This window comes from Pseudorca crassidens, chromosome 18 (assembly GCF_039906515.1).
Source record: "Pseudorca crassidens isolate mPseCra1 chromosome 18, mPseCra1.hap1, whole genome shotgun sequence".
In the NCBI taxonomy this organism is placed as follows: Eukaryota; Metazoa; Chordata; class Mammalia; order Artiodactyla; family Delphinidae; genus Pseudorca; species Pseudorca crassidens.
The window spans coordinates 73,089,600-73,101,302 of NC_090313.1; the positions used below are offsets into that span (position 1 = coordinate 73,089,600).

Genomic DNA, 11,703 nt, shown 5'->3' on the forward strand with positions numbered 1-11,703 from the left:
CTACTGAATGTTTCATCACTGCTTTGGGAACGCTGCATGGGCAGATAGTATAGAAATTCGTGATCCCGTGAAGTTTCAGTACTACTATGGACTGTGTATGGGCCGGACAGAAAGACCTGCACCGGAACTGTCTCAGTTCTGTGAAAATTTATTTTATAACCTGTTTCCAGAAGCTGTGATTCAAATATCATAGTAACTTATCAAATATAACCCTCATTGCCAGGAAAAGTTCCCTTGAGCCTCACTGAGATTTTTTTTTCTGATCTCACTAGGGATGCAAATGTTTTCCACTCTCCATAAACTCCAAGATTTTCCCTCTCTCTCCAAAAGAGAGTCATTTCGAGGCAGAATCCCCACCCCCAGACATAAAAGTGATCAAATGCGTGCCTTTCCAGCGAGGCTTCGCCCAAAAGTTCAGACAAATTGGAGTCCTTTTTATGAAATATCATTTCTTTACACCCTAACAGTTATGCCTGCCAGACAAGATGTTTGCAATAACCTTCACAAACTTCCATATTTTGAGAAATCAATTGTGGGTGTTAAGACTGAAAACAGAAGAAATTAATGAAAAGAAGTTATTGACAATGTAAATGGGGAATTCCCTGGCAGTCCAGCAGTTAAGGCTCGGCGCTTTCAATGCCAGGGCACGGGTTCAATACCTGGTCAGAGAACTAAGATCCCGCGAGCAGCACGGTGTAGCCAAAATAAATTAAAAATGTAAATAAAGTCTTCAACAGTGCTCAGCCTATGGGATGTGCTCAATGAATATTAGTTATATAATTTTATTATTCGGGAATATGCACATTTAATGACAAATGGTAGCATATACATACACACTTAAAATGTATACACCAGGCTTCCTTGGTGGTGCAGTGGTTGGGAGTCCGCCTGCCAATGCAGGGGACACGGGTTCAAGCCCTGGTCTAGGAGGATCCCACATGCAGAGCAACTAAGCCCGTGCGCCACAACGACTGAGCCTGTGCTCTAGAGCCCCCGAGCTACAACTACTGAGCCCGCGTGCCACAACTACTGAAGCCTGCGCGCCTACAGCCTGTGCTCCACGATAAGAGAAGCCACTGCAATGAGAAGCCCGCGCACCGCAACCACGAGTAGCCCCTGCTCGCCACAACTAGAGAAAGCCTGCGCACAGCAACGAAGACACAATGCAGCCAAAAATAAAAATAAATAAATAAATTCATTTAAAAAAATGTATATACCTATTTATGTATATAAGGGGTATGTATAAACAGAGAAGTGTCCAACTTTTCTAATTGCCAGAAATAATCTTAGCTTGTGAATTAATTCATTGCTGTTTGCTGTTTATTTGTTCTTTTGTTGAGAGTTGGAAAGGAGAGCACTGGCAGAGGTGTGAATGGCTCCGTTATTTTAGTTAATTATTAACCCTGAAGCCTCACCATAATTATTCTAATCTCAGCATTGAAGCAACTTTGGCCATTGATGAAATGCCTAATCAATGAATTAAAATCACAAAACACACTGCACGGTGCCACCTTTATCACAGATCATAGGAGGTTAGAATGGGAAGGGCAGTCAGGTGTCATCCAGCACAGTGCCCTCGTTTTACAAGTGAGGACACTGCAGCCCAGAGATGTAAGGTGACTGCCCAGAGCCCAAGGCAAATATCAGAGGGGTCATTTCAAGACTGGACTTTTACCTCCACATCCAGGCTGTGTCCAGTCTCATTATCTGGAAGGCTTTTTCTCCTCTGAAAAAACAAGTCTGTCTGATTACACCGTGTGAAGCCATTACAGCTGGATTTGCTTCCTTGGCCTCTCGTGGGTGATGGCCTCCTAAGCCTCTCAAATGCAGAGAAGAGGGATTACGATTCTAAGATGATGAACTGAAGCGGCCCCAGCAGGCCTCCACTCAACCTCCCCTTTCCTGCTCTGCTGTTGTAAATACACAAACACATACAGGTGCCAAGTAACACCACCTCATTTTAGAGTTAAAAAGTCTGCTGTTTTGTTTTCCAAGTATATTTTTAAATGAAATCTTTGAAAATAAGTCACAGGAATCTCTTGTATGTAGACAGCATTGTTGGTGAGAATTGGTTATTGATGAGTTCAAGAAATCCCTTGTCTCTGATTCTGATGTTCAGAATGGAGGGTCCAGTTAGGCAAATTTGCCTGAAACCACACCTGCAGAACCTGGAGAACAGGCTGGAGGCTCCTGAACTCGGGTTCTGGTCTCCTCTGTGCTGTATCTCCCACACTAAATGCAGTGCCTTTGGACATCGTAGGCGCTCCGTGAAGTTTGCTGGATAAATTCATGAAAGAATAATAAGCAAATTAAATGTCTGTTTCTCCGAAGTTTCCATGGGAATCGAAGAGAACCTTAATCTGGAGAAAGGCATTGGCGCTTTCTAAATTATGTCTCCCAAATGATCTGGCTACACTGGCGAGGCCAAAAAACCAACCAACCCAACAGAAACCCAAACGCCCTTTAAACTTTTCCATTCACCTCTGGTAGCCACTGCAATGCAGCCAAAAATAAATAAATAAATTAATTAATTAAAGGAAAAAAAAACAACAAAAAAACTTCCACCGTGTCATGCCACCTTCCGTTTTGAATTCTAGAAAGACGGATCTGTGTGTTCCCAAGCCAGGAAGACAGTGAGCCCTGGGTCTCTTACACGGCAGCTGCATTGCACAAAGGACAAGTGCCTTTCACCTAGTTTTGCCGGTGGCATTTACAAATCTGCCCTGGACTTTGCCACATCCAGTTTTCTATCCCCAAAGCACCGCTGTGAGTTGATGGGAGGGAAAAACATGAACTTCACTTCAGCCTGAAGAGAGGTCAGCGACAGTCCGGAGTCACACGGGGACCCAGAGTGCCTGCCTGGGTGGTTCCTGAATCAGTTTGCAGGTTGGCTATTTAAACAGCAGGAGCTATGTATTCATTTTGGAAGTCTCTTGGTCTGTGCTTCTAAATGGTCGACATGTAGATGAAGGGGGGAGATCATTTAGTGTCTACTCACTGCTCCCAAGACCACGAAGTGAAAATAAAACTATTCAGAAAAGTTTGTAGAAAACTTATCTCATGATAAATCTACAGTTGGGTTATTAGGAAGCTAGAAGAGTCTATTTGAAAAATAGCTTCAGCTTTTGAAGTGGATTTCATGGAGCAGGTGAGGGCCTTCATGACTGTCCCACCCCCATCCCAACTGCGAGAAAAATGCCCCCGAGTGGCAAGACCAACATCTAAGCCCACTTGACATTTTAAAATTTTTCTTGGGACTTCCCTGGTGGCACAGTGGTTAAGAATCTGCCTGCCAATGCAGGGGACACAGATTCGATCCCTAGTCTGGGAAGATCCCACATGCCGTGGAGCAACTAAGCCTGTGTGCCACAACTACTGAGCCTGTGCTCTACAGCCCGCGAGCCACAACTACTGAGCCCACGTGCCACAACTACCGAAGCCCGCGTGCCTAGAGCCCGTGCTCCGCAACAAGAGAAGCCACCACAATGAGAAGCCAGCGCACTGCAATGAAGAGTAGCCTCCGCTCACTGCAACTAGAGAAAGCCCGTGCACAGCAATGAAGACCCAACGCGGCCAAAAAATAAATTAACTAATTAATTTTTAAAAATTTAAAATAAAATAAAACACTTAAAAAATTTCGTATGTTTGGGTGAAAGCTGACTTTCCAAATAGCCACTTTTTTCTGTCTTTACCTAGATGCTTGTACTGGAGACAAAATGGTAGAGTCTGAAGGGAGTACAGTGGGTGACCGAACAAGCTTCTTCCACGCTACCCTTACGCCAGCTAATGTTATTAATCAACGCATGGCAATGATTGGTGCTAAACGAAAAGTTTCCCCTTTTTAGGTTCAGCTGTGGTTGAAGCTCATATTTTCTCCGATTCAATAGAATAATCGTAGAAGTTGGTTGGAACCACCTTGGTTCTTCCAGTTCTCTTGCCCCTGCCTCATGCTTTGCATGTGAAACAATTCTAGTTCCTTTAACAATCCGATCTCCTTCTAGTTCCCTTTTCATCCAGTTGTGTGACTCCTCTCCGTGCCTGCTGTGTGTTTTCTGATTATGTTCTCTTGGGGAGTTTGGAAATTTACCCACACCAGTAGCCCTCACCCTCCAAAACAAAAACAAAACAGCTCACACACACATCCCCAGAGTAACAGGAGGACTGGCCCACCTACCCCAGTCAGCCTGTATCGTTGATTTCATATGTATTTGTACATGTGGTCATCTGTAGGTTCCTTTGGCCACTTTAATGAGCTAATTAAATTCTAAGATAGTCTAAAGTTTACCAAATTGACCAGAAAACTCTTAGCCACCTAATGTGGCAATGAAATGAAGATACATCTTTCAAGAAGACATTGGCTGTGACAATGACTAGAGAAGAAAGAAAATCCCTAGAATTCTTGACAACTTGGCGATTTCATGTTGCCCACTGTGGTATATCGCTTTCTGCTGACGACAATCACAAGAGCTGGTCCCACTGGATGTAAAAAAGGGAACTTAAGAAGAAGGAGAGGGACTTCCCTGGTGGTGCAGTGGTTAAGAATCCGCCTGCAAATGCAGGGGGCACGGGTTCAATCCCTGGTCCGGGAAGATCCCACATGCCACAGGAGCAACTAAGCCCGTGCGCCACAACTGCTGAGCCTGCGCTCTAGAGCTCACAAGCCACAACTATTGACCCCTCGTGCCTAAAGCCTGTGCTCCGCAACAAGAGAAGCCACCGCAATGAGAAGCCCGTGCACCACAACGAAGAGTAGCCCCCGCTCGCCGCAACTAGAGGAAGCCCGCGCACAGCAACGAAGACCCAACGCAGCCAAAAATAAACAAATAAAGTAAATAAATTTTAAAAAAAGAAGAAGGAAAACTTTCTTTACGAGTTGAAAGTAAAAGAAGCTAGGCTGATATCAGCATCTATAGATTTTAGATATGAAAAATTATAGACAGTGGTTTCAGTTATTAAAAAGCATGAACTTAAGCCTTTTGATCCCTTAGTTAGAGTGCTGATTCAAAAAGTGTTCAAACACAACATTTGACAGCTCAATTTCTAAAATAACATCATAAAAGCAGGAGAGTGAACAAATCTGTGTGTATCTATACTACAGGAGAAATCCTACCACCAATTACTAAACGGAAGTGCAGGGGTCCCTGTGCGCTTGTTAAAGATCTTACTGAAAGGCTGACGGGGAGCACGTGACAGTGTCACGGAGGGGAACGAAGGCCTAGGCTTGATGAAAGATGCTGCACTTTAGAGCAGCCCAGCACGGCCTAGAGTTGGAGAAGCTACCTCTTTTGCCTGTGAAATTTGCATTTGTTTTTTCCCTTTACCAATTTCATCTGACCCCTGTGCCCTACCTTCTGCTGTCTGCACCTTGAGCCTAAAGTAAAGACACCCAAGTTATGGTGTGCATTCCAGATATTTCAATCACTAAATGTCAGTTCAGTGAGGGGAAACGTCAATTAAAACAAAAGTGGACTTCTCACAATTATTATTGTTGCTTGCGTAGGCCCGTGTTCCAAATTTTCACCCTTATCCCACCTTCCCTCTCAACCCTCACTCCTGGTTGGGGAAAAAAGGACTAGAAAGGCATGGAGCATATCATTTCTTTCCTTTCAGTTTCTCTAAGTAAACGGTTCTGGTCCAACTGTGTGTTAATATCCTGATATTAACACACAGTCTGAATTCTGAGTAGCCAGATCTCATGGCTTTAAAACTCCAACAGCTCTGATGGGTAGTTGCATCTCTTTTTTTTTTTTTTTTTTGCGGTCCACGGGCCTCTCACTGCTGTGGCCTCTCCCATTGTGGAGCACAGGCTCCGGACACTCAGGCTCAGCGGCCATGGCTCACGGGCCCAGCCGCTCTGCAGCATGTGGGATCTTCCTGGACCAGGGCACGAACCCGTGTCCCCTGCATCGGCAGGCAGACTCTCAACCACTGCACCACCAGGGAAGCCCGTAGTTGCATCTCTTAATGCCCACTTTCTTTTAAGATTTTTTTTTTTCATTTGGAACGTTTTTAAAGTCTTTATTGAATTTGTTACAATATGGCTTCTGTTTTATGTTTTGTTTTTTGGGCATGAGGCATGTGGGATCTTAGCTCCCCAACCAGGGATCAAACCTGCACCCCCTGCATTGGAAGGCCAAGTCTTAACCACTGGACCACCAGGGACGTCCCTAATGGCCACTTTCAATAGTGCATATACACAGACTCTCAACTGAAGTTCTGACGGAGCAGTCTGAAATTGTGCGAAGCACAGCAACTGGCCCACTCGCTAGCGTGACCATCCATGGTCCAGCATGTTTTAATTCTACCTGCTTATTCATCAGTTGCCTGACTAAAGAATGATATTATGTCCAAATCAAATTGCTTATCTTGCATTTCACAGGACAAAGGGGAATCCTGGGTGTCTGAGTTTGTTTCCCAAAGACTTTCCATTGACCCAGTTCATATTTCTCAACAGGAAGTCATATAGACTCAGGAAATGATCGAACGTATGCAACTGAGAGCCAAAGATGATCATAGTGTGAGGTCAGATATAAAAATATACACATGCAAAGAGACAGAAATAATACATTTAGGGGCATTTTCACGAAAAGTTACCCCTTTAGAGAAGAAGTTAAAATTATACTTCCTTAGGGCTTCCCTGGTGGCGCAGTGGTTGAGAGTCCGCCTGCCGATGCAGGGGACACGGGTTCGTGCCCCGGTCCGGGAAGATCCCACGTGCCGCGGAGCGGCTGGGCCCGTGAGCCATGGCCGCTGAGCCTGCACGTCCAGAGCCTGTGCTCCGCGACGGGAGAGGCCACAGCAGTGAGAGGCCCGCGTACCGCAAAAAAAAAAAAAAAATTATACTTCTTTACCTGAATTTTCAGGTGTAACTCACTTTGTAGACTACTTGGAATACTGAAATCCTCTCTCATTTTTATAACACAATTGGTCTTGTATTTCTCTATAACAAGTATTAGACCCAGAAAAATACAAAGCGCTCAGTAAGAACGCAGCAGAATGTACCCCACAAAATCACATATTTAAAGGTAAGATTATATTACTGATAAATTATTAGAAGTCTACTCAAATGAAGCTACAGGGTATGAGTGCAAAGTAGTCAGAGTTACTTTTATATTTGGCTTAATAGCTAAGAAGCTTAAAAAGAAAAGCAGTATTATAACAGGACCGAACAGTGGGACAGCAGAGTCACTCGGTTCCTATCAAGTCTTCTCCCTAATATTCTGTACGAGAATCTACAAGTTGCATTTATTGTGGAAGCTTCTGGCATTTGGAAATGAATGGCTGATCTTGGTTAAAGCCTAGAGGAGATATGCAGACACTGGTTCAAGATGCAATAAGATAACTGGTTTGCTCTTTGGCCTCAGATAGAATCGCCGCTGAGTAAGGGTTGTGTAGACCAGGGTTGGGAAAGAAGGCCATTTGGCAGGTAACTGAGGTAGCAGTCAGAGCAAACAAGATTGCAGCAAATGTCCGGGTAGAGATAACAACCCAATATACAAGAATTCAGAGTAGGTTGTTGATATGGCCTTTCTTCCCCAACTGGAATAGAAGTTCCACGTGGGCAGAGATTTTTACATTTTGTTCATGACAGTTATCCCCAGCTTCTGGAACAGTTCCTGGCTTATAAATATTTGATGAGTGAATGAACATAAACTAAGTTTCAGAAGACATATTTGTCCAAGGAAATTAAATTCCACATATATCTAATGAGCACCTAAGCAGTGCTATGCTAAGTGTCCTTGTGTAATGCAGAAGTCGCTGCAGTGTGACTTGGGAAAGCATGGTTCCGGGTGGGGGGATGGGGGGAGAGAGGCGCTGATGAGATCAAGGAGTGTCTTTGGGAATACAGCCATTTGGGACGGTATTAAATGCTGGATGGTAGGAAAGGCAGAAACTGGGACCCAAATGCCAGGCCTGACCTTGCGTGCTTGGTGCCCGCTCAGGGCACTTTCCAGCAGGTGCTCAGTAAATGCCTGTGGATCCAGGAGCCGGCCATGGGGATCCAGGGAGGCATCCAATCCAGCCTCGGGATCAGCAAGCTGCCAGGACCAGCCTGGGACTCGGCTCAGGCCTTCCTCTGTCTCCACCTCACTCCCTTGAATGACCAGGGCCAAGTCCAGAACGGGGACTGTCAGAGTGAGGGCTGAGGACTCGTGCCCCAGAATTCAATGTTAAAATGTCAACCCCCAGGGCCCTACTTGAGACTTCCTATACCTTAGAAGAGGGACCCAGAAACTAGCACTGTAATCGAGTATCCAGGTAAGTCTCTTACACACACCGAAGTTTGGATTCTACTAAAGCAGGGTTTCGCAGACAAGAAAAAAGATCTAGTAAGAATTCTCTCTCAGATATCCGCATTAGTAACTGAAATCCCAAGGGCATGAGAAATTAATATTTTGGGTGGTTCCTGTGGACCAGCGACTGTTTAACATGCTTTTCACATATAACTACTTAATATTCAATAATTCAAAGGGGTAGTTTTATTATATCTATTTTTAAGGAAACAAGCTCAAGGATAGTAAATAACTTGCCTAACACTGCACAGTACCTAGTGGGAATCCAAACCAGGTCTGCTTAATTCCTGAGACCACAGGCACCCCTATGTCTTGCTGCATCTTGGGCAAATTTAGAATGGAGGGAATCCGGACATTCCATAGCGCCTGTCTTTAGGGAATGTACGCAGACTCAGTTTCTCACTGGTTGAATCTGTCAAGGTGAATTTCTGGAAATCAAGATTTGAGGTTTTAATTATACATGCATTAGGTCTAGACAGAGAGTGTCTAAACCACCTGTGACTTTAATAATCCTTATAAAAAGGCCAAACACCAGATGAAGTGATTTGTCTGGGGCAGAAAACTTGCGCATAGGACAGACAAATACCTTAAGAGGACAACAGGGGAGGTGTAGACCGTTACAACTGACACTGCCGCTCTGCTCCAAGTCTTCTCAGGTTTCAAAGAGAGCCCAAGGGACTTGCCTGGTGGTGCAGTGGTTAAGAATCCGCCTGCCAGTGCAGGAGACCATGTTCGATCCCTGGTCCGGGAAGATCCCACATGCCACGGAGCAACTAAGCCCATGCGCCACAACTACTGAGCCTGTGCTCTAGAGCCCAGAAGCCAGAACTACTGAAGCCCGCGTGCCTAGAGCCCGTGCTCCGCAACGAGAAAAGCCACCGCAATGAGAAGCGGGCGCACCGCAATGAAGAGTAGGCCCCGCTCGCCGCAACTAGAGAAAGCCCGTGAGCAGCAACAAAGACCCAATGCAGCCAAAGAAGAGAAGCCAAAAGTCCAGCTTTCCCTGTGAAATATCCTGATTTTTATTTTTCATTTTATTTATTTTTAAAAATTTGTTTACTGTTGGCTGCGTTGGGTCTTAATTGCTGAGCATGGGCTTTCTGTAGTTGCTGTGAGCAGGGGCTACTCTTCGTTGCGGTGCACGGGCTTCTCACTGTGGTAGCTTCTCTAGTTGCGGAGCACAGGCTCTAGGTGCCCGGGCTTCAGTCGTTGCGACGCGAGGGTCAGTAGTTGTGGCTCGTGGGCTTAGTTGCTCCGCGGCATGTGGGATCTTCCCGGCCCAGGGCTCGAACCCGTGTCTCCTGCATTGGCAGGCAGATTCTTAAGCACTGCACCACCAGGGAAGTCGCCTGGTTTTTAAATATAGATAACGAATTCAAAAGTTTAAAACACACTTCAAAGGGCAAACAAACAGGTCTGGAAAACAAGGACGGGCCCATGCAGCGCCAGTCTACAACCTCTGGTCTGGAGCTCCCTCCCAGAGACTTAAGCTACATGGAGTAACTGGGATATTAATAGTTCCGTGAAACGTGCGTCTGTGCATCCTGTTTACGTGAAGGTACACCCTATCACTGCTGCTGGTTTAATGTGGTAAAATGTGCATCACATCGTCTTTGACTTCATGCAGGTGTACGAGACACAGCCTGAAGGCCAAATTTTTGTAAACTGAATTGGGTCTTTCTATTTACTTACCACTGTTGGGATGCCTCATTCTGGTTTTGGCGTGATCTTCCATTGGCATTGGCCAATTTAAAATTAATGATTCGCTGGCTCATTTTTAAGGAAAATGGAGTAAATTCTCCGGGGGGAAGAGCCTTCAGTTTTAGTATGCACCCCCTACTGCATCTGCTTTATTTTTTTAATTTAATTTTATTTTTTAATATTTATTTATTTGCCTGTGCCGGGTCTTAGTTGCGGCATGCGGGATTTAGTTCCCTGACCAGGGATCGAACCCTGGCCCCCTGCATTGGGAGCGGGTAGTCTTTACTGGACCACCAGGGAAGTCCCTGCATCTGTTTAATATTAATTGACTGCATTTGGAGAGTTCCTAAGAAGAACTTATTGGTACTTAAGCATTAAAACTGCTCTGTTTCAGAGCAGAAATTCTCTCTCACTTACCGAGCTGATAATGCGATTCGCTTCGTATGATGTAATGATACACGTTCGGAAACAGGAAGTTTAGAACAACTAATAGGGGTTTTACCCCTATTATTTAATGATTTAAAATGTTAAGTTACATAGGACTATGAACCAGCCAATGAATTATTGTTGTTTCTAACACTTCCACGGTCTAAATAACACTTCACTCTTTTGGTATTGGCAGCGCCTTAGGGAATATTTTCATCTCTATTTTAAGACAGGGTTTCTTTTTGCAACGTGTATGCATTTATGTCGTGTTATCAAGTGAGGCAACGTCAACCGACCAAAGCAGAAATCATCAAATCAACTGAACACAATGTCACAGCGTCACCCGTCTAATAATGGATGTTAAACGCAGTATAGACGCACAAGCATCAGTGTGAACGGATTAAAAAGGCACTTACAAGGATGACCCGCAAAGACTCCTAGTTTCAAGACCCAACAAAAAGCCTCCAGGAAGTGAAGCCGGCAGGTTTTAATCTCACTTATTTTCATGGCTATGTTTTTTTAATTGTAGTTTTCCACTGTAAAACAAAAGCGCATCAAAGGAGTCTGGTGGATTTTGGAGAAGAAAAACCTCCTCTCTCCCGGAAGTGTGACGGAGCCCAGATCCCGGACTGAGCGGCCGCGGCCACGGGGAGCGCCCCTCGCGCCCCGCGCCCACCGGCCGGCGTGCTGCTGCCCCCGCCGCCGCTGCTGCCCAGGCCAGGGCGGGGCGGGCTGCGCTTGTTTTTTTCTTTTTTAGGGGGGTGGGGGGGGGTGTGTTTCAGGAAAGCTCCGCGGTGCTGACCTCATCTTCCAAAGCAGCGCGTCCGCTGCCCGAGAGCGGTGGTCGCAGTCAGCGCCCGCCGGTCCTCCGGCCGCCGGCAGGGCTCCGCGCCCTCCCCCTCCTCTTGCCCCGCACTTCCTCCTTCCTCCGCCCTCCCCTCCCCTCCCCCACCCTCTGCCCCGCCCCTCCCCATCCCCCCACCTCCTCCTCCTCTCGTCCCCTCCTCCCCTCTCTCCCTCTCACCCACCCACCCACCAATTCCTTCTCCCACCTCCTCCTTGCCCCACCCCGCCCCTCCCCCACTCCTCCTACCTCCCTGTCTCCAACTTCCCCCCACTCTTCCCTTCCCCCGCCTCCTCTCACCTCCCACCTCCTCCTTCCTCCGCCTCCTCCCACCCCATCCCTTTCCCCTTCTCTCCCCTCCCCCGGCCCCCAGGGCTGCGGGCGGCTCCCTGGTTTCGGCGTCGCACACACGTCTGGGCAGAGTGTGGTTCCCAGGCT

The 11,703-nt window shown here is 46.3% G+C and overlaps 1 long non-coding RNA gene across 2 annotated transcripts; it reads right to left on the reverse strand.

Annotated features, from left to right (window-relative positions):
• Nucleotides 1-8,514: 8,514 nt before the first annotated feature.
• LOC137211087 (uncharacterized) lies at nt 8,515-11,324 on the reverse strand. 2 transcript variants are annotated; one of them, XR_010936878.1, is made up of 3 exons: nt 11,224-11,324; nt 10,838-10,957; nt 8,515-8,722 (listed from the first exon to the last, which is right to left on the reverse strand). It is a non-coding gene; the product is annotated as an uncharacterized lncRNA (long non-coding RNA). The 2 variants fall into 2 exon arrangements; XR_010936877.1 differs by lacking the exon at nt 8,515-8,722 and adding an exon at nt 9,308-9,643.
• Between the last annotated feature and the right edge of the window lie 379 nt (nt 11,325-11,703).